Source organism: Scyliorhinus canicula, unplaced genomic scaffold (genome assembly GCF_902713615.1).
Source record: "Scyliorhinus canicula unplaced genomic scaffold, sScyCan1.1, whole genome shotgun sequence".
Classification (NCBI taxonomy): Eukaryota; Metazoa; Chordata; class Chondrichthyes; order Carcharhiniformes; family Scyliorhinidae; genus Scyliorhinus; species Scyliorhinus canicula.
This window is the reverse complement of record NW_024056012.1, coordinates 61,980-84,521: the sequence shown is the minus strand read 5'-3', so window position 1 is coordinate 84,521 and position 22,542 is coordinate 61,980. Positions and strand designations below refer to the sequence as shown.

At 45.4% G+C, this 22,542-nt stretch overlaps 3 non-coding genes across 3 annotated transcripts; all 3 read right to left on the bottom strand.

Moving 5' to 3' along the window:
- Positions 1-3,030: 3,030 nt before the first annotated feature.
- trnav-aac lies at positions 3,031-3,103 on the bottom strand. Its single transcript has one exon. It is a non-coding gene; the product is annotated as a tRNA-Val (tRNA).
- A 499-nt stretch (positions 3,104-3,602) lies between these two features.
- Positions 3,603-3,674, bottom strand: trnaa-ugc. Its single transcript has one exon. It is a non-coding gene; the product is annotated as a tRNA-Ala (tRNA).
- Positions 3,675-7,055: 3,381 nt separating this feature from the next.
- Positions 7,056-7,145, bottom strand: trnap-ugg. The gene is given in 2 exon segments: positions 7,056-7,091; positions 7,110-7,145. It is a non-coding gene; the product is annotated as a tRNA-Pro (tRNA).
- Positions 7,146-22,542: the final 15,397 nt, after the last annotated feature.

The following is a 22,542-nucleotide window of genomic DNA, read 5'->3' as shown; positions in this document are numbered from 1 at the left end:
TTTATCCACTTCTTCCTTAAGCTGAGTGATGGATTCTGTTCCCGGCAACGTTTCTCGTACACTTGCTCCAGTCGCTGAAGTCTCTGCTCAGGATTATTGTCTTTCATCCCTGCTTCATCTTTCCCAAAGCGTCCCACACTCTCTGTGAGGTTAATACCAAACGAAAGAAGAGTAACAGAACCATCCATATGTTTGAACAGCATTCCCAACAGCGATATATACATATTTACACTTGCTGCATCTGTTCTAATATCTGCGTCGCTGTTGATAAATCCTGGATCCTTTAACTCTGTAACATCATCAGCATCGTGTTCCGAAATTTTCGCATTCGATCCCTGAATTCTTTGTCCTCTTTGACTCATGTTAATTATATTTACGTCTGACTTCCTGCCTCATTCCATCTACTTTATGTGTTTATATGATAGAATCAGACACAGCATTTGTGGTTGCACTTTAGATCAACAACTGATGTTTTCCGTGTTTTTTCAATGCAGGAAATGATCTGCTGACGCAGCCATACAGATTCCTACAGATCTGCATTGTTTACAGAAGTAGTGATAGGAAGGGGCCAGAAGCAGCGATGTATCCACCAGCACAATCGGTTCAGATCGAGAGCAGCAAACGGAAGCTGTGGTCGTGGACACCGCAGACTCTAAACTGATCAAACTGTGCGGCGGAACAAACGCTGGAGCGGGAATAGCGACGGTTCGATCTCCAGAGGCCTGTGACCATCCTGCACCTGCTCACTGCTCAAGTGACTGAGAACAAACAGTGGGAGTGACATGAACGGTCCTGAACCATAGAGATTTAGGGAACGGAACGAGGATTCAGTTTTCCTGTGTCTATTTGAAAACGCTGTCCCAATCGCCTTTCACACCCCACATTAGCCATGGTGCTTTCCCTTCACAATTCTCCTTTGAAAGTTTCCGTTGAATCTTATTCCTTTGTCATTTTATGGTAGAATTACGGATGTTAACATATCACAACACAGTAAATAAAATTCATCATAATAAATAAAATTCATCTCTCACTATCTAATTTTTCATGTAATTGGGAAGATTTTGTCTACTGCTTTTAGAAACAATTACTAGTGATATATACCACCAAAATCAATATTTTGTAGCACATCAATTGAGTGTCCCTTCTAATCATTCTCTGATTCGATGCGGACCTCACTCTGTGGCCAGGGAAGCCAAGGCCTTTTCCCATTTAATCTCTCCTGACTTGCCCCCCATTAGAGGCCTTTCCTGTTGTTCTGTTTCCTCCCTCCGGGAGTTCACATGGTTAAGACGTCCTACATTTCTAACCTGTCCCGGTTTCAATGAAAGGTGATGGTGAAAGACGGACTTTGTTGCCCTGTCGAGAAATGCCGCCTGACTCCCTGAGTTGTTCCAGTATTTTCCGCTTTCTCCGCAGATGTTAGATCGACTTTCGATGTCAATGACAGTATGCGGCGGGCACTTTCGAGGGGTTCGTTGATCTAGGGGTATGATTCTCGCTTTGGGTGTCTTGCTGTCGGAATTTGCGAGAGGTCCCGGGTTAATCCCGGACGAGCCCTTTGATGAGGTTTTCCGTTGGTCAAGCAACATGTTTTCTTCATTTCTCTCTGGCGTAGTCGGCGGGATTCATTCACATTGGGTTTGCTTTGAGAAGCTGAGCTCCAACTGCATGGAACCAATACGTTTCCGAGAAAATCGAAACATTTTCGAAAAGCTTGTCTATGAGTGGACATTCACTTATCTCTATTCTGGTGGATTCCGGCAGCTCTCAGTCTGTTCCATTTCATTCATTCGGGGGATGTGAACACCCCTGGCTGCTCCAGCATTTATTGCCCACAGCTATTTGCTATTGGGATGGTGATGGTGAATTGCCTTCTTGAATCGCTAGTCTATTTTTAACCAATATTTATTTTGACAGTGAAACATTCCCAATTCCCCATTTACATTCACATATTTATTTATTATGTATGTCTTAATTTCGACCCTGGCCTGCTGCAATGTTCCACAGAAACCCAGCAGAAACTGGGGGAATAGCTCCTCATCCTCTGATTAGGCATGTTCCAGCCTTCCCGACTTAACAATCAGTGCAACAACCTCAGACTCTCAACTCTATCTACCCCCTTAACCTCCTGTTTATTTCCATTAAATTATTTACATTAATTCCAACGATATGTTTTGCCCTCACCATTGCCCCCTCCATCCAGCCCATCCGATCCCACTTGAGCAATCTGATCTCTATTGCAGGGGCTGGATTAGCACAGTGCGAAATCGCTGGCTTTGAAAGCGGACCACGATAGGCCAGTACCAGCCTCCCCCAACAGGCGCCGGAATGTGGCGACAGTAACTTCATTTGAAGCCCACTAGTGACAATAAGCGATTTTAATCTCATTTTCCTCTGCCTCGCTGCTTACTTTTGTTCTACCATGAACACATTCTGACCTCTTAATGCGCCTCTATCAGCACCTTTCTTAGCCCTGATTAGCCTCAATTACATTCCCTTTTCCTTTCTGTCGAACACATTTTCGTTATTTGCCACCAGTCGCTGACACTCTACCAAGGACCAATGCGTCACGTCAGCCCCGCCCCAGCCACAATAGCCTGAATCTGACCCTATTGCCCGTTCTCCAGCTTTGACAAAGAGTCACCCAGACTCGAAACGTCAGCTGCCATCTCTCTCCACAGAGACTGCCAGACCAGCTGAGACTGCCCTGTGTTTTCTGTTTTTGTTCCCCATTGACGCATCCGCAGTAAATGCTTTTATCGTACATTTAGACATGTTTGAAATGGTGATTAAATATGTTCATCTGCATCTGTAAACCCAAAAGATTCTGTGGTGACTGAACAAACTGCTAATATCCGAATCGTGGCAAAATAGGGAAGGCTTTTCTTCCCCTGGCATCTTGAATATTCAGTATTTCTGACTTTGCTGCAGGAATTTTTATACATTATGCGAGACCAAATCTCATGTGCGAGATTGAGGAACAAACATATTTTGTGCAAACATGTGTCACACGAAATGAAAAGCACCGGATGTTTCTGCGCGGTTTCGAACCGGGGACCTTTCGCGTGTTAGGCGAATGTGATGATCACTACACTACAGAAACTGCTCCGAGCGGAGCGATCAGTGGACGTGTGCAATGCTCAACCTCAATGTGTTGCTGCAGCTTCTAATGGTTCCGCTGAGAGGCCATGTAACTTATTACAAGAAGCAGTTTCTTTGATACTGACGTCTCAACTTATCAAAGCATCGGATATAGAACTTTGCTGAACTGAAGATAAGTTATGTTTTGCTTGAAGCTAAATTGAGAGGGCAGGGCTTTCATAAGTAACCACAGCTGATACGAGAATTGATGATGCCCTGCTCACTTTGCTCTGCATCGGGAACCAGCTGTCCAACCCACTGAACTAAAGGGGACGCCAAAACTAGGAACTGCCAGCCAGCCAGGAGTAGAACCTGGGATCTCCTGATTCCTAGTCAGACGCGTTACCCATTGCACCACTGGCCCACAGAAGTTACAAGCTTTTGCTATTCCTCGATGATGAAGACCAGTTACGAGATCGAGGTAATATTTAAAAACAGACTAAACTGGAATCTCTCTGGAATGTTTCTGCCCGGTTTCGAACCGGGACCATTCGCGTGCAAAGCAAATACGATAACCACTACACTACAGAAACAGCTGGCAACGCACACTCCAACGGACCTGTGTCACCTTCAACTCAGCTGCCTTGTTGCAGCTTCGCATGGTTCGGCTGAGAGGCCATGTCACTTCTTACAAGAACACGTCTGTTTCTTTACAACAGATGTCTAAACTTACAAGCCAGAAGAAGAACCTATATTGAACTGAAGCATTTGTTCAGCAAATCTCTAACGGCGGAATGCTCTAGTCTATTATTAATGCAGCATTCTTAAATCCCACAGAAAAAAGCAACCGACTTTACTCAATATTTGTTTCGTTATTCAAGGCTTGAGTTGAGTTTTTTTTTTATAAATTTAGATTAGCCAATTATTTTTTCCAATTAAGGGGCAATTTAGCGTGGCCAATCCACCTACTCTGCACATTTTTTGGGTTGTGGGGGCAAAACCCACGCAGACACGGGGAGAACGTGCAAACTCCACACGGACAGTGACCCAGAACCGGGATCGAACCTGGGACCTCAGTGCCGTGAGGCGGTTGTGCTAACCACTAGGCCACCATGCTGCCCTAGGCTTGAGCTGAGTTGAAGAATTGACAATTATGGTTTTTTCAAATATTTGACCTCTTTGTGTTTTGGTGTGTAAAATGCTGCAGCCTAAATACCCTTCATGTCTAAGAAAGGAGGGGTAATTGCAAATCAACTTTGAGCCTGGATTCCAACGCTGGCTTTTCCTGTTTCTCCATCAGGAAGACCGTTTTTCCTTTCTCAAAGCTGGTTCAGTTAAGTCTCTGGCATTTCCTCTAAGTCAGTTACTGTATCGTTTGTGTCTGTCCTTTTGAGTACACATTACTATAAGACATCCTTCAATCTGGCCTGTTGCATTTGCTGATCCCAATGCCATCTTCTCTGCATTGGAGAGACTAAATGCCGACTGGGTGACCGCTTTGCAAAACACCTTCGCTCCATCGAGAAGCTGGTGGCAGACTCTCCTGTCGCTTGCTATTTGAACTCACTGTCCTGCTCTCATGTCCACATGTCCGATCTTGGCCTGCTGCAATGTTCCCATGTAGCTCAGCACAACGCCGAGGAACAGCCCCCATCCTCCGAATAGGCACGGTACAGCCTTGCGGATTTTACAGTACGCTCAACAACTTCGCACCGTGAAATCACTCTTCCCACGTTACCACAGGTTTATTTCCATCAACTTGTTTTCATTGCTTCCATTGATATGTCTTCCTTTCCCATTGTCTCCCCCTCCCTATTCCCCTAGCCAATCGCATCCCGCTTGGGAAATCCGCCCCTTGTTCCTCATTGTCCTCTGCCATTAACACATTCTAATCTTCTAATCGCCTCTGTCAGCACAGTTCTTAACACTGATTAGAAACATTTACATTCCCTTTTTCTTTCGACCCAACACATTTTTGTTATTCTCCACCCATCGCTGGCCGTCTGTCGAGGCCCAATGCTTCACGCTCCCCTCTCCTCCCACTTCCCTCACACACTCCGCCAGTCTGCACCTGACCAAAGATCCAGTTGTCCAGCTTCGACAAAGAGTCACCCAGACTCGAAACGACACTTGCCATCTCTCTCCACAGAGGCTGTCAGACCAGCTGAGAATTTCCTGTGTTTTCTGTTTTTCTTTCCCATTGACGCATACGCAGTAAATTGCTTTTACCGCACATTTAGACATGTTTGAAATTGAGATTAAATATGTTCATCTGCATCTGTAAACCCAAAAGATTCTGTGGTGGATGAACAAACTGCAAATATCCGAATCGTGGCAAAATAGGGAAGGCTTTTCTTCCACTGGCGTCTTGAATATTCCATACTTCTGACTTTGTTGCAGGAATTTTAATATCTCATGAGAGACCAAATCTCATGTTCCTCGATCGTGCGAGATTGAGGACGAAAGGTATTTTATGCAAACATTCGTCACACAAATTGAGAAGCACGGGATGTTTCGGCCGGGTTTCGAACCGGAGAGTTTTCGCGTGTTAGGCGAATGTGATAACCACTACACCACAGAAACTGCTGGGAGCACCGCAATCAGTGGCCCTGTGCAATGTTGAACCTCAATGTACTGTTGCAGGTTCCAACAGACCTCAATGTACTGTTGCAGGTTCCAACCGACATTAAGCAAAATATAACTTATATTAATTTAGATATCATTTCTACATCTCACGGCTTTATATGTTGAGACATCTGTAATTTAAGAAACAGCTGTCGCTTGCAACAAGGGACCTGGCCTCTCAAACAGACCATCAGAATCTGCAGCAACACAGTGAGGTTGTACATTCCGCACGTACGTTGATTGCTAGCGGTTTCTGTAGTGTAGTGGTTATCACATTCATCTCACACCCGAAAAGTCCCCGGTTCGAAACCGGGCAGAAACATCGAACATTTAGCATAAAGTGTACCCAATTATTGGGAACAAAATAATTCTGTTTCCTGAATGTTTCCGGAATCTCGTGTGTTCCAGGACTAATGAGATTTCGTCTAACACGAGCCACTACACTGAATTGAACATTAAGGCCCAAGCACTGAATTTTCGGCAGGCAATGAGCGGTGAAGAATTTTCATATCTCGCACAGCTCGGATATTAGCAGCTAGTTCATCCACAACAGAATTTCAGCGATTTACAAATGAACATATTTAATCACCATCTCAAACATGTCTAAATTTATGACAAATGCAACTTACTGCGGATGCTTCAAACGGAAACAAAAACAGAAAATACTGGATAATCTCAGCAGGTCTGACAGCCTCTGGGGAGCGAAATGGCAGCTGTCGTTTCCAGTCAAGTGGACTCTTTGACAAAGCTGGAGAACTGGAATTGGAGTTTTACACGGTGGGGGGTGGGGTGGTGGCGTGCTGTATTGGGCCTCAATAGAGGGCTAGCAATAGGTGGGAAATGACGAAAATGTCTCGGACAGAAAGAAAAAGGGAATGTAAATGAGGCTAATCAAGGCTATCAAAGGTGCTGATGGCGCATCAAGCGGTCAGAATGTGTCAATGGCAGAACAAAGGTAAGCAGTGCGTCAGAGAACAATTACAAACAGGGATCAGATTGCTGAAGTAGGATGGTATGGGCTAGGGGGGGGGGATGCTGAGGGTAAAACATATCAATGGAAGGAATGATAAGTTGATGGAAAAAATATGTGGTGGAGGGGGAAGTGAGAGTTCACAGTCTGATGTTGTTGAACTGATAAAATGAAAGGGACAAAGAGCTGTCTGAGTCCACCAGAATTAGTCAATAGAAATGTGAATGCCCTCACATGGACAAGCTTCTCGGGAACGTATTGGTTCCATGCAGTTTGAGCTCAGCTTCTCAAAGCAAACCCAATGTGAATGAATCCCGCCGTCTACGCCGCAAAGAAATGATGAAAACATGCGGCTTGACCAACGGGAAACCTCATCAAAGGGCTCGTCCGGGATTTGAACCCGGGACCTCTCGCAAATTCCGACAGCGACACACCCAAAGCGAGAATCATACTCCTAGACCAACGAGCCCCGCGAAAAGAGTCAAAGCATACTGTCATTGCCATCGAAAATCAATCTAACATCTGCGGAGAACGCCAAAAGTACTGCACCATCTCAGGTGGTCAGGCGGCATTTGTCGACAGGACAACAAAGTTCGTCTTTCACCATCACCTTTCATTAAAACCGGGACAGGTGAGAAATCAGAAGGGGGTTCAGTGCAGTTAGATTGCGAATTTACAGACCGGACGATGTGCCACATGCTATGGTATCAGCAAAAGCCGGCACAGCCGCCGAGATTGGTCATCCATAAGACCATAAGACATAGGAGTGGAAGTAAGGCCATTCGGCCCATCGAGTCCACTCCGCCATTCAATCATGGCTGATGGGCATTTCAACTCCACCTACCAGCATTCTCCCCGTAGCCCTTAATTCCTCGCGACATCAAGAATTTATCTATCTCTGCCTTGAAGCCATTTAGCGTCCCGGCCTCCACTGCACTCCGCGGCAATGAATTCCACAGGCCCACCACTCTCTGGCTGAAGAAATGTCTCCGCATTTCTGTTCTAAATTTACCCCCTCTAATCCTAAGGCTGTGCCCACGGGTCCTCGTCTCCTCGCCTAACGGAAACAGTTTCTTTGCGTCCACCCTTTCTAAGCCATGTATTATCTTGTAAGTTTCTATTAGATCTCCCCTTAACCTTCTAAACTCCAATGAATACAATCCCAGGATCCTCAGCCGTTCATCATATGTTAGACCCGCCATTCCAGGGATCATCCGTGTGAATCTCCGCTGGACACGCTCCAGTGCCAGTATGTCCTTCCTGAGATGTGGGGCCCAAAACTGGACACAGTACTCCAAATGGGGCCTAACCAGAGCTTTATAAAGGCTCAGTAGCACATCGCTGCTTTTATATTCCAACCCTCTTGAGATAAATGACAACATTGCATTCGCTTTCTTAATCACAGTTTCAACCTGCATGTTTACCTTTAGGGAATCCTCGACTAGCACTCCCAGATCCCTTTGTACTTTGGCATTATGAATTTTCTCACCGTTTAGAAAGTAGTCTATGCTTGGATTCTTTTTTCCAAAGTGCAAGACCTCACATTTTCTCAGGTTGAATTGCATCAGCCATTTCCTGCACCACTCTCCCAAACTGTCTAGATCCTTCTGCAGCCTCCCCACTTCCTCAGCCCTACCTGCCTGACCACCTAACTTTGTATCATCGGCAAACTTCGCTAGAATGCCCCCAGTCCCTTCATCCAGATCATTAATATATATGGTGAACAGCTGCAGCCCCAACACTGAACCCTGTGGGACACCGCTGGTCACCGGCTGCCATTCCGAAAAAGAACCTTTTATCCCAACTCTCTGCCTTCTGTCAGAGAGCCAATCCTCAACCCATGCCAGTAGCTCACCTCGAACACCATGGGCCCTCACCTTACTCAGCAGCCTTCTGTGTGGCACCTTATCAAAGGCCTTTTGGAAATCCAGATAGACCACGTCCACTGGGTTTCCCTGGTCTAACCTACTTGTCACCTCCTCAAAGAATTCTAACAGGTTCGTCAGGCACGACCTCCCCTTACTAAATCCATGTTGACTTGTTCTAATCCGACCCTGCTCTTCCAAGAATTTTGAAATCTCATCCTTAACGATCGATTCTAGAATTTTACCAACAACCGAGGTTAGGCTAATTAGCCTATAATTTTCCATCTTTTGTCTTGATCCTTTCTTGAACAAGGGGGTTACAACAGCGATCTTCCAATCGTCCGGGACTTTCCCTGACTCCAGTGATTTATGAAAGATCTCAACCAACGCTTCCGCTATTTCTTCAGCCACCTCCCTCAGAACTCTAGGGTGTAGCCCATCGGGGCCAGGAGTTTTGTCAATTCATATTTGTCCTTCCAAAATGGACAACCTCACACTTGTCAGGATAGAAGTCTTACAACACCACGTTAAAGTCCAACAGGTTTGTTTCAAACACGAGCTTTCAGAGCACTGCTCCTCCCTCAGGTGAATTAAGAGGTATGTTCTAGAAACATATATATAGACATAGTCAAAGATGCAAAACAATGCTTTGAATGCGAGCATTTGCAGGTAATTAAGTCTTACAGAGACAGGGGTATATCCTAGTTTGCGGGCTACTTGAATAAATGTACATTTCTATAAAACCTTGCACCGCCACTGGACCTTCTGAAGTATTTTAAAGCCAATGAAGTACTTTTGAAACATATTCACTGATGTAATGTAAGAAGCTGTAATTACGCATGTGTAATCACATTTAGTTTTAAAATTGTTATTTTCATAGTGTATTCACTGTCATTGGTAACAAGGTCAAGGAAGCCCTTTTATACCTCAAACACGTGGCTTTCTGCAGCCATTTCCCCTTCTGTACCTTTTCTATATTAACCATGTATTGATTTCATACCACAAAACAATAATTACATTGATGATTATTCAGTGGTGAACATTAATTATCATTAGTGAATTGGTGTATTTGGTAATCATATTGCAACGGCTAGATCTTTATTTTTAAAAATAACACCTTCAACCAAAATGTTTCCAGAAACTGCAGAGCTATCAGAATTTGATTGAAAAAATAAATTACTTTGTAATTTTGTGAAGTTACAAGACATCATACTCTGCCAAGACTGTGGGCCAGGCAGTAGAGTAATGGTATTGTTACTGGGCTAGTAATCCAGAGACCCAGGTTAATGCTCTGGGGATCTGGGATCAAATCTGCCTATGACAGATATTGAAATTGAATAAAAGTCTCAAAGTATAAGTCTAACGGTGACTTTGTCGATTGTTGTAAAAACCCGTCGGGTCCTTCAGGAAATCTGCTCTCCTTACGTGGCCTGGCCTACACATTACTCCAGATCCACAGCAATGTTGTGGTTGATTTGAACGTGCCCTCTGAAATAGCCTCACAAGACACGCAGTTCAAGGGCAATTGGAATGAGCAGTAAATGCTGGTCCAGCCAGTGACCCCCACCTCCCATGATTGAAGAATTTTGAAGAAGGCTCAGTGAGGTACAGTGAAAAGTACTTTTTCCATATACATTTAGAGTACTGCTCCAATAAAGCTCAAAGGAAACTTGAGAAACAGAACCTCATCCTTGATCAGGCAATTTATCTTTTATTTGTATAAATTTAGAGTACCCGATTATTTTTTTTCCAAATTAAGGGGCAATTTAAAATGGCCAATCCGCCTAACGTGCACAATTTTGTGTTGTGGGGTTGAAATCCACGCAGACATGGGGAAAATGTGCAAACTCCGCACGGACAGTGATCCAGGGCCGGGATTCGAACCCGAGTCCACGGTGCCGCAGTCCCAGTGCTAGCCACTGCGCCATATGGTGCCCTGTATTCATTAAAAATTACTGTATTAATTAGCTAAAAGTCTGCAACAGATGATTAAATAAGTGGTGACCATTAATTGAGTTACAATTAGTGAAACAATTTTTTTAATGCATTGGACGTGGGAGTCGCAGGCTGTGCCAGCATTACCCATCCCTAATTGCCCTTGAGGGCTGGTAAGAGTCAACCACATTGCTATGGGTCTGGAGTCACATGTCGGCCAGACTGGGTAAGGACGGCAGATTTCCCTCCCGAAAGTACATTAGTGAACCAGCTGGTTTCATAGACTTTTAATTCCAGAAATGTTATTGAGTTTAAATTCCATCACCTGTGGTAGTAGGATTCAAACCCGGGTCCCCAGATCATTATCCTAGGTTTATGGATGACTAGTCCAGCGACGATACCACTACACCACCACCTCCCCACTGTGTAACTGGTTAAAGCTCTTTCCACAGTCAGTTCACTGGAACACTCTCACTCGGGTGTGTGTTGTGTGGGTCTCGGTGCTTTTCCAGTCACACTGATGTTTGAAATCTTTTCTCATTGAGAACAGAGAAACGTTTCACCTGCCACATTCGAAGGATGATATTCAGGGCCTGATGAATCAACTGACTTCTGTCCAACCTTGATGCAATATTTAGTCTCAATTTACCGAATACAAACCTTCTATTGTCCCGTAAAAAGAGTTTACAAAACTACGGTACTGAGGACCCGAGTTTGAAACCTGGCCCTGCGTCAATGTCCGTATGGAGGTTCTGTTACTCGAGTTTCCTTTGAGCTTTACTAGAGCAATGCAGGAGGCTGTGGACAGAGTGGGAGTGGGGCAGGGAATTAAAATATTAAAATGATCAGAAGCTCAGGATTATGTTTGCAGACTGAATGGTGATGTTCCACAGTTACCCAATCCAGAGTTAATCTTCTCAGTGTAGGGGAAACCAAATCGTGAGCAGTGAATACACAACACTGGACAGCAAGAAGTACAAGTAAATCACTGTTACCTGGAAAGTGTGTTTGGAATCTTGGAATATGGGAAGGAAGGCGATGAACTGGTGGTTGTTGCATCTGTTGTGTCTGCATGGAAATGGTTTACAATGATGTTCATAATAACACATGAAATGGAAGCGGGGGGAGCCTAGATGGCTCCTCGAGCCACTGCATTTCTTGCTGGCAGTAACCTGCCCGTTCAGGCATCATTCTGGTACAATTCCTGTATCTTCCCCAGTCCTTCCAGATCCATTTTATGATATGGATACATTAGCTCAACAATCCTGTGAACTAATTTAGTCTGACCCAGTGTCACCGAGCTGAAATCCAGTCTTTCTCTGACATTATTCTTAATGCCATAACTGACAGGTTAAGAGTTTAGCAGTAAGTGGAAGAGGCAAGTTTGTAGATGCTCTGCAGTGTTACAGACTGGCTCGTTGGATCTTATTCTGTCCCATTTTACATTCAGCGAACAGTAAAGTGACTAAAATGCTGCAACATACAGCCATTTGGTGCAAAGGTGAGTTTGCTGCTCAGATTAGTTAAAGTCTCCATTTTGTAAAATGGATCTCGAAGGACTGGAGAAGATGCAGGAAAAGATATTTGAATTATGCCTGAACTGCAGCTTATACCCAGCAAGAAAGATTGGACAGGGCATCACCTTTTCTCTGGAAATGGGAATGAAGGATGACCTAATCCTGCAAGATTATGAAAAGGTTTGATATGATAGACAAGTGGAAGATGTTTCCACTGGATAAGAATAAATATGAGTTGGTCATTAATTAATCTAATGTGCAGTTCAGGAGCAGTTCAGAGGGAGATCGCTCACACACTTCATGTGTGCAAAGAAATGGAGCCGGGGAGCAATAGAAGCTGCGGAGTGAGCTGGTAGGCTTCAGAAAAATCCCGAGGAGGCTTCAACTCCCGAGTAAAATGTTAACGATCCTGCCTTAAACAGCACCGAACAGCGTGAGAGCTGAGCGGTGACAGGCCCGGGTTACCGGCCGCCATCTTTACAGAGGACAAGGTGCCACAGGACGCAGGCGCTGTGAGCCTGGACCGGATACCAACTCTCCCGGATTGACTGTCTGGAGTCTCCAGGATTTGATTTTATTCATTTGAGGTGGTCACTGGCTGGGCCAACATTCATTGCCCATCCTTAATTTGCCGAGAACTGAGTGGCTGGCTCGGCCATCTCACAGGGCATTTAAAGAGTCAACCACATTGCTGTGGTTTGGAACCGTGTCGGCCAGACCAGGTAAGGATGGCAGATTTTCTTTTCTGTTCATTCACGGGATGTGGGTGTCGCTGGCTGGGCCAGCATTCACTGCCCATCCCTAATTGCCCTTGAACTGAGTGTATCTCAGACCATTTTAAGAGTCAACCAGCGGACTGTGGGTCTGGAGTCACATGTAGGCCAGACCAGGTAAGGATAGAAGATTTCCTTCACTGTAGAACATCAGTGAACTAGGTGGCTCTCTGCAACAATCGACAATGGTTTCATGGTCACCACTAGACTTTCAGTGAATTCAAAATGTTACTTTCTGCCTTGGTAAGATTCATACCTGTGTGTCTGGGAAATTATTATGACAGTAAAGAAGATTTTTTTGTAATTTTCTTTGAACATTTCTCTTAAGTGGATATAAAAATATTGAAAATGGAATAAAGGTCGATTGGCTAACAGTCAAACACTGTCCTGTAAGGTAATGAGTCCTTTTGCTTCCCAATTGGCCGAGGAAGGCAGTGTGTCACAAGGATGGATGTGTTGACCGATTAATGGCTGGAGGATGGGGGCAGGTCATGTGATCAAACCTCCAGGAATACAAAGTTGGCGAGGAGAGAATGTTGTGAATTTATATCCTAAACTGACAGTGAGGTTTCTGTAAATTTACAGGATACTGGAAGTGGAGGTTTAACAGACGGGTAACACAAACCAAACGTCACATCGCGATCTGACAGAATCACTCGATTCATCAGAGCCTGAATATCAGCAGCATCTGGGTGTGGAAGGTAAAAGGTTTGGCTGTTCTGTCTGTGAGGGAAGATTTCAGGTCTCAGTGTGACTGGAAAAGCCCCGAGATTCTCAAACCCTGGTTAGACCAAACCTGGAGAACTGTGTTCAGTTCTGGGCAACAAACCTGAGGAAGGATAGAATGGCCTCGGAGGGAATGTAGCACAGATTTACCTGACTGATATCTGAACCCCCCGGGGTTAAATTACAAAACTAGATTACACAAAAGAGTCAGAGACATGATGGCACAGAGAATGGCATTCGGCCCATTGAATCGATACTGGCTCACTGCAGCAATCCAGTCGGTCCCATTCTCCTGCTCTATCCCTGTATCCTCGCAGGTTTATTTCCCTCAAATCCAATTTCCTTTTGAAATCAAATGACTCATTGTATCTATTTTCAAACTCCCTCCTGGGCAGCAAGTTTCAGGCCGTTGCCGCTCGTTGTGTAAAAACATATCTCATATCACCTCATCTCCTGTACCTTTTACATACAAACTAGGAACAGGCCACTCGGCCCCTCGAGCCTGCTCAGCATTCAGTAAGATTGCGGCTGATCTCATTCTAACCTCAACTCCACATTCCTGCCTACCCCTGATAACCTTTCAGCCCCTTGCCCATCAAGAATCTATCCAGCTCTGCCTTAAAAATATTCAAGGACTCTGCTCCCACTGCCTTTTAAGGACGGGAGTTCCAAAGTCTTACAACCCTCGAGAATAAAAAATCCTCATCTCCACCTGAAATGGGCGACTCCTTATTTTGCAACAGTGATACCCTTGTTCTCGATTCTTACATAGATCAATCCAGGTTTTACCCAAAACTTTAAATCTGTCTACCTAGTGCTTGTACGATCAATGAATGGAAACAGAGTTTCTTTGTCCACCCGATGGAAATCTGACATAATCTTGTGTCCCTGAGTCAAATCTCCCCATAACCTCCTTTGCTGGATCCATTCTGGTAAATCTGCTCTGCACCTTCTCTCCAAGAACCTTCACATCCTTCCTGAAGTGTGGTGACCAGAGCGTTATAAAGATTCATTGAATAGAATTAGAACCATAGAATTCCTACATTGCAGAAGGAGGCCATTCAGCCCATCGAGTCTACACCCACTCTCTGGACGGGCAGCCTGTCTAGACCCACACCACTACCCTGTCCCTGTAACCCCACAGCCCCACCTAACCTGCACATCCCTGGACACTGAGGGACAATTTATCAAGGTCAATCCACCTAACGTGGCCTTCTTTAGACTGTGGGAGGAAACCTGAGCACCGGGTAGAAACCCACACATACACGGGGAGAAAGTGCAAACTCCACACAGTCACCAAGGCCGGAATTGAACCCGGGTCCCTGGTGCTATGAGGCAGCAGTGCTAATAATCGTGCCACCAGAAGCATAGTTTTGGGATCAATATTACTGTTTATGAATAAAAGCAAATTACTGCGGATGCTGGAATCTGAAGCCAAAGAGAAAATGCTGGAACTTCTCAGCAGGTCTGGCAGCATCTATAGGGAGAGAAAAGAACTAACAAAGGACCATTAGGACTCAACATGAGATCTTTTCTCTCCCGACGGATGCTGCCAGACGTGCTGAGATGTTCCAGCATTATCTCTTCGGTTATTGTTTATGAAGCTCAAGATCGAATTTGCTTTGCCATCTATCCTCTTTAATATGACTTGCAGATGTACAAAATCTCTCTTCACCTCTCTCTCACTCCTCCCAAAGAGGCCAATTGGGTTTTTATAACAATCCAGCAGTTTTCATGGTCACTTTTTCCCAGTGCCGGCCCCATAAATGACCAGATTCATTCAGCTCAATTTCACAACCTGCCTTTGTGTTTTTGTGGGTTCTCTCTCACTCCCTATTTTCTGTTTTCAATCAGTTTCACAGGGTGTTCGAAGGGGAGGCTTCAAAGTCCGGAAACTCAAACCAAGCATCACATCAGGATCTGACAGAGTCCTCAATTTATCATATCCGGAATATCAGCAGATTTTGAACATGGAAGGAAAAAGCATCATTCACAGTGGGGAGAAACCGTACACATCATCAGGCCCCATGAGACAGAAATGCAGCCGCACTGAGGAGAAACCGTGGAAATGTGCGGACTGTGGGAAAGGATTCACTTACCCATCCCAGCTGGAAACTCATCGACGTGTTCACACTGGGGAGAGACCGTTCACCTGCTCCACCTGTGGGGAGGGATTCACTCGGTCATCCAACCTGCTGAGTCACCAGCGAGTTCACACTGGGGAGAGACCGTTCACCTGCTCCACGTGTGGGAAGGGATTCACTGAGTCATCCACACTGCGGAAACACCAGCGTGTTCACACTGGGGAGAGACCGTTCACCTGCATCGAGTGTGGGAAGGGATTCACTGAGTCATCCACACTGCGGAAACACCAGCGTGTTCACACTGGGGAGAGACCGTTCACCTGCTCCACGTGTGGGAAGGGATTCACCTCTTCATCCTACCTGCTGAAACACCAACGAGGCCACAAGTAACCACAGTGATTGGATTTTGCTGTGAACTCACATTCAGGACTGAACCATGTTCATGTGGGTCTCTTTCTGCTGATAACAAACTCCAGCCCATTTACAGGGGCTAATATTCTGGCTGAAAGTTAAATTAGAATTATGTTAAATTCAGTGTTGAAATGTTTTAATATCTCTGACACAAGTTAGTTCCTTTTGAAGTACTCTCGCTCTCCCCTCATTTCCAACAAGAAGTGTGAGGAGCTTGTGGAGCTTCATTGTGACTGAGATTGAGTCAATCCGATCAGCTGCCTCTGCTTCCCTCCCTTCCACGAGCCCACCGGACCAAACTGTCTCTAAATTTCATCCTATTGACTTCTGGTGGCGGCCATGGAGTAGGAGGTCGCGCATTTGGGAGCTCTCGCTCGTGACGGACATTTTGAACCTTTTCTCCCGATTTGTTTCGGAATTCTATTAGAAACATCGGTGGAGAGTGAGACAGTGAGGAGAAATCCCCACCAGTATGTGGAGCCGTGGACCAGAAACGGTCGTCCAAGAAGAAGGAAGTGCAGTGGGGGAGGGGGTGGTGAGCAGGTGGTAAGTTTGTTAAGGGGGGGTTGGGATTCTTCTGCTGCTCAGAGTGGGGCGGAGGGGGAAGAGGGAGCAGCTCTTCTGACAGAGGAGAAACTGTTGCTGAGAGACAAAAGGGGAGGTCGAGGACAGTGGATGCCCGAAGGCGGGCCAATGGAGGTGAGGGACGCGAGCTGGAGGCTGGTCTAAGAAGGGTGATCAGTACATGGAACGTTAGAGGGCTGAATGGGCTGGTTAAGAGGGCTCACATGTTCACACATTTGAAGGGATTGAAGGCGAATGTGGCAATGTTACAGGAGACACACCTGAGAGCAATAGATCAGACCAGATTGAGGAAGGAATGGGTCAGCCAAGTATTTCATTCCGTGCTGGACTCTTAAGACTAGGGGGGTCGCTATCCTGATCAACAAACGGGTGGCATTTGAGGCAGGGAGAATAGTGGTGGACGTGGGGGCAAGTTCATCATGGTGAGGTGGGGGGTTCGAGGTCAACGACAGGGAGGGTGCCTGCTGTAGCAAAGGAACTAAAGGGGTTCATGGAGTAAATTGTGTGGGGGGGGGGGGGGGTTCACCTGTGGCGGTTCGGACGGCCAAGAGTGAAGGAATTTTCTTTTTTTCTCCCATGTGCACAAAGCGTACTGCCGGATCGACTTCTTTATTCTCAGCATGGTTCTACTGGTGGGGGTGGTTGACACCGAATATTCGGCAATTGCTGTGTCGGACCATTCCCCACATTGGTTGGATTTACGGGTGAGTAAGGAGAGAGGGCAGCGCCCGTAATGGAGGTTGGGTGTGGGAATGTTAGCGGATGAGGGGGTGTGCGGGTGGGTGAGGGAATCTATCCAGAACTATTTGGAAATAAATGACACGGGGGATGTCTCGGCAGCAACGGTTTGGGAAGCGCTGAAGGCAGTGGTTAGGGGGGAGTTAATGTCGATCCAGACCCATAGGGAAAAGGTGGAGCGAGCAGAGAGGGATAGGGTAGTTGGGGAAATACTCCAGGTGGACAGGACATATTCGGAGGCCCCGGAGGCGGGGTTATTGAAGGAGTGGCAGGGGCTACAAATGGAGTTTGAGCTGTTATCTGGAGGGATTGCGGAGGAGCAACTGAGGAAGGCGAGGGGGGAGCGGTATAAGAGTATGGTGAGAAGGCCAGTACGATGCTCGCACACGAGCTGAGGAAAAGAGAGGCGGCCAGGGAGCTTGGAAGAGTGAAGGACAGAGGTGGGAACCCGGTCTTGGACCCAGCAGGGGTGAACGGGGTGTTTAAGGAGTTTTATAGTAAGTTATATGAGTCAGAACCCCAGCTGGGGTAGAGGGGATGAGGCAGCTTCTGGGTGAGTTGATGTCCGAAGGAAGGTCTGGTGGAGGAGTTGGGAGCCCCGATTGGAATTGAAGAAATAGTATAAGGGCTGGAGGCCAGGCATTGGGTAAGGCCCCGGGATCGGACAGCTACCAGTGGAGTTTTATAAGAAGTTCTCGGAGATGCTGAGCCCGCTGCTGGTGAGGGTATTTAATGAGGCAAAGGAGGGGGGGTTCCTTCCCCCAACAATGTCACAGGCCTCGATCCTGAAGCGGGAGAAGGACCCTGAGCTCTGCGGGTCATATAGGCCAATCTCCCTATTGAACGTGGATGCCAAACTGTTGGCCAGAATATTGGCCTCAAGGCTAGAGGGCTGTGTCCCTGAGGTGATATGGGAAGACCAGACGGGGTTTGTGAAGGGCAGGCAACTTACGGCCAATGTCAGAAGGCTCTTAAACATTATGAGAGGTGGGAGAGGGAAAGGTATCGGATATCTACAAAGAACTCATGGAGTTGGGGGAAACTCAGATAGAGGAGCTAGAGGGCAAATGGGAAGAGGAGCTATGGGGAGGGAGAGAGGCAGGTCTGTGGGCGGATGCCTTGAGCAGAGTCAATACGTCCTCATCATGTGCCAGGCTCAGCCTGATACAATTTATGGTCGTTCACAGGGCAGACATTTTAAAAAAGATTTAGAGTATCCAATTTTTTTTTTCCAATTAAAGGGCAATTTAGTGTGGCCAATCCACCTAGTCTACACATCTTGGGGTTGTGGGGGCGAAACTCACGCAAACACAGGCAGAATGTACAAACTCCACACGGACAGTGACCCAGAGCCGGGATCGAACCTGGGACTTTGGCGCCGTGAGGCAGCGATTCTAACCACTGTGCCACCGTGCTGCCCCGTTCACCGGGCACACAGGCCGGTGGCCTGGATGAGCAGGTTTTTTGGGTTGGAGGAGAGGTGGGGGAGGGGGGGGGGGGACACAGCAAGTCATGTCCATATGTTCTGGGCCTGCCTGAAGCTTGGGGGATTCTGGCAGGGTTTTACAGATGTCATGTCCGCGGCCCTAAAAACCCGGGTGGTGCCGAGTCCAGAGGTGCCAGATTTTGGAGTGTCGGGAGTCCAGGGGGCGAGAGAGGCTGATGTCTTGGCCTTTGCCTCCCTGGTAGCCCGGAGACGGATATTGCTGGCGTGGAGGGACTCGAAGCCCCTGGAATCAGAGATCTGGGTTAGCGACGTGGCTGGATTTCTCAGACTTGAAAAATCAAGTTTGCCCTCAGAGGGTCAACGCGAGGGTTCGTCCGGAGGTGGCAGCCGTTTGTCGACTTCTTTAGAGAAAACTAACTGTCAGCAGAGGCAAAAAACTTAAAGGGGGATAGTTAGGCTATTCTCTGTTGAGGGTAGGAGGGACTTGTTAGGGATGGAGATGATTTATGCATGATGTTTTATGTGGATTTGCATTGTTTACTGTGGTCACATTATTATAAAATTACAAAACCTTAACAAAATGTATTTTTTAAAAAAGCAACATCACCAAAATCAGATCATCTGCACATTGCCACATTGCTGTGTGTGGCATCTTGCTTTGTGGAAATTGGCTGCTGCATTTCCTATAACAGTGACGACACTTCAGAAGCTCTTTGGGACATGCTGGGGTTGTGAAAGGCGCTACAGAAATGTAAGTTTTAAATTGAAGATTGATGCTTTCTGATCCTTAATTGATTTCAGACATCCCCAATTTGCTTTGGTTCGGACAAGACTTTTACCAATTAAAGCAAAGGCAGAATTCTGGACAGTAAATTTAAAAAGGAGTTTTTTAAAGAAAAGCTTTACTGACTGACTTGAAGACATTTACGTTTACAACTTCATGCAGGTGATCAGTCTGTGGAAGCGTAACCCTCCCTGGCTCTTCCTTTGACACTAATTTCCTTGGAACTCGGCCTCGAGAGTCTTCAGTACTTGGCCAGCAAGGAAGACCTTCAGATCCTCTACTTTTACCCCCAAAGTGACCATTACCTCATGTCAGAGTTGGGCCTGTGGTAACATGACCATTGGTTAATTGGGTACCAGTTTAATTTAATTGGATCTTTAATTACTGACACCACCTTCTCTCATTACCTTTGACAGGAATACAATTGAACAGTTTCATACTATCCCTTTATCTGATTCTGTACAACCCCTTATTCAAACAGTTTCAAATGTTGAGGCTAATCAGAGTTGGAAGGTCTCCCTTGCCGGTACATTTATCCTCATCGCACATTCTTTATATACACAGCGATTAAGCTTTTATATTTTTACAACAAATAAAACTCAAACTTTTACTATAACTACTGATTCATTATTGTTTAATTGTAAATCAATTAAGGATCACTGCTTATTTAATCATCTGTTACAGACTGGTAGCTAATTAATACAGTAATTTTTAATTGATACATTCGATACAAGATACACTAGTTCTCTACGCTTCACCTGGGATCTGTGTCTATGTATTTACATTGTGTATTTATCGTAAGTCTGAGTTTTTTCAAGTATGGAATGATCTTTCTGGACTGTATGCAGAACAAAACCTTTCACTACCTCGGTACACGTGACAATAAATCAAATCCAATCAAAGAGAGTTTCTTACTCTTCTTCAGATTGAACAATGAGCCTTCTTAAACATTATTCATTCATGGGAGGTGGGCATCACTGCCTGGACCAGCATTTACTGCTCATTCCAATTGCCCCTGAACTGAGTGTCTTGTGAGGCTATTTCAGAGAGCACTTACAAATCAACCACAACATTGCTGTGGATCTGGAATCACGTGTCCAAAAGGACATTAATGAACCAGATGGGTTTTTACAACAATCAACAATGTCATAATTCGACTTTTAATTTCAGATTTTATTCAAATTCAATATCTGTCATAGCCAGATTTGATCCCAGATCCCCAGAGCATTAACCTGGGTCTCTGGATTAATTGCCCAGTAACAATACCATATCTCCACTGCCTAGCCCATATATTCATGGCACAATATGGCGTCTTGTAGCTTCTCAAAATTATAAAGTAATTTATTTTTCAAACAAATTCTGACTGCTCTGCAGTTTGAAACATTTTGGTTGATATTGTTATTTAAAAAATAAAGATCTAGTCTTTGCAATATAATTACCTGATACACCAATTCACTAATGATAATCAATGTTCATGCTGAATAATCATTCATTTAGTTATTGTTTTTTTGCTATGAAATCAATACATAGTTAATACAGAAACGGTGAAATGGCTGCAGGAAGCCACATGTTAGAAATGTAAAAGGGCTTCCTTGACCTTGTTACCAATGACACTCATTACACTATGAAAACTAAATGTGATTACACATGCATACTTACAGCGTCCTACATTACAACAGTGAATATATTTCAAAAGTACTCCATTGGCTTTAAAACACTTCAGGTGGTCCAGTGGTCGTGAGAGGTTTTATAGAAATGTACATTTGTTCTAATTGTCCACAAACTCGGATATATTACACTCGGTGTCCTCACCAGAATCATTTATAAAGATTGAGTCCTAATTTTGTGTAATAACCACAGCATTGGCACCATTTTGACTACCGTGAAACTCCCGACACATCATATGCACAATTATTTGTTGTAAAACACAGCGAGTTGTTGTGATTTGGAATGCACTGGCTATAAATGGTGCTGGAATCTCATTGGACTGCAACTTCCAAAAGGGAATTTGGTACATTCTGAAAAAGAAAACAAAATAGTCGAACTCTGGGATTAAATGGGTCGCTGTACAAAGAGCTGGCACGGGAAAAATGGGCCAAATAGACTCTGTGCTCTAGCAGCCTTGTGTACATGTAAAGGGAGTGGTAACGACCTGGAACCTACTACCTATGAGGGTAGGAGATGCAGAGATGACGGAAGGATTTCAAGATGAAATTGGATGGGCACTGAGAGAAATAAACCCACAGGGATTCGGGGAAAGAACGAGGCAATGGACAGACTGGCTTCCTCCATAGGGAGCCGACACGGTCCCAAAGGGCTGAATGGCCCCATTCCCCACCCTCCAGATGCTGTGATCTCAAGAGAGAAATTCAGCTGCTCCAGTCACTCCAACTAACTGGAGTCCCTCATCTCTGGTGCCATTCTCGTTAATGTCCTCGAAACCCTCTCTAAGAACGTCACATCTTTCCTAAAGTGTGGAGTCCATATATAGGGTTTCATTCCAGAGGGATAGAATTGAAAAGCACGGAGGAAATGTTCAACTTGTTTAGAGCCATGGTTAGACTACCCTGGGAGCACCGTCAACATTGGTGATCTCCATTTAGAAAAAGGAAATAGAGGCACTGGAGAAGGTGCAACAAAGATTCATAATATGCAGAACTGAGAGCACTTAACACTCGGGAAAGACTGGGGCTGCTTTTTTCTGGAAAAGAGAAGACTTATGGGTGACCTAATGGAAATCTTTAAGATTATGAAGGGATTCAATAATCCAATAGGAATTTCAGTAGAAACCTCTACCCAGCGAGTGGTGAGAATGTGGAACTCACTACCACAGCGAGTGGTTGAGGTGAACAGCATGAATACATTGAACGTAAAGCTAGATACGTACATGAGGGAGAAAGGAATAGAAGGCGATGCTGATGGGGGGAGATGTAGAGGGGTGGGTGGAGGATCATGTCGAGCATATATACTGAGACAGACCATGGCTAACCTCAGCCGCTAT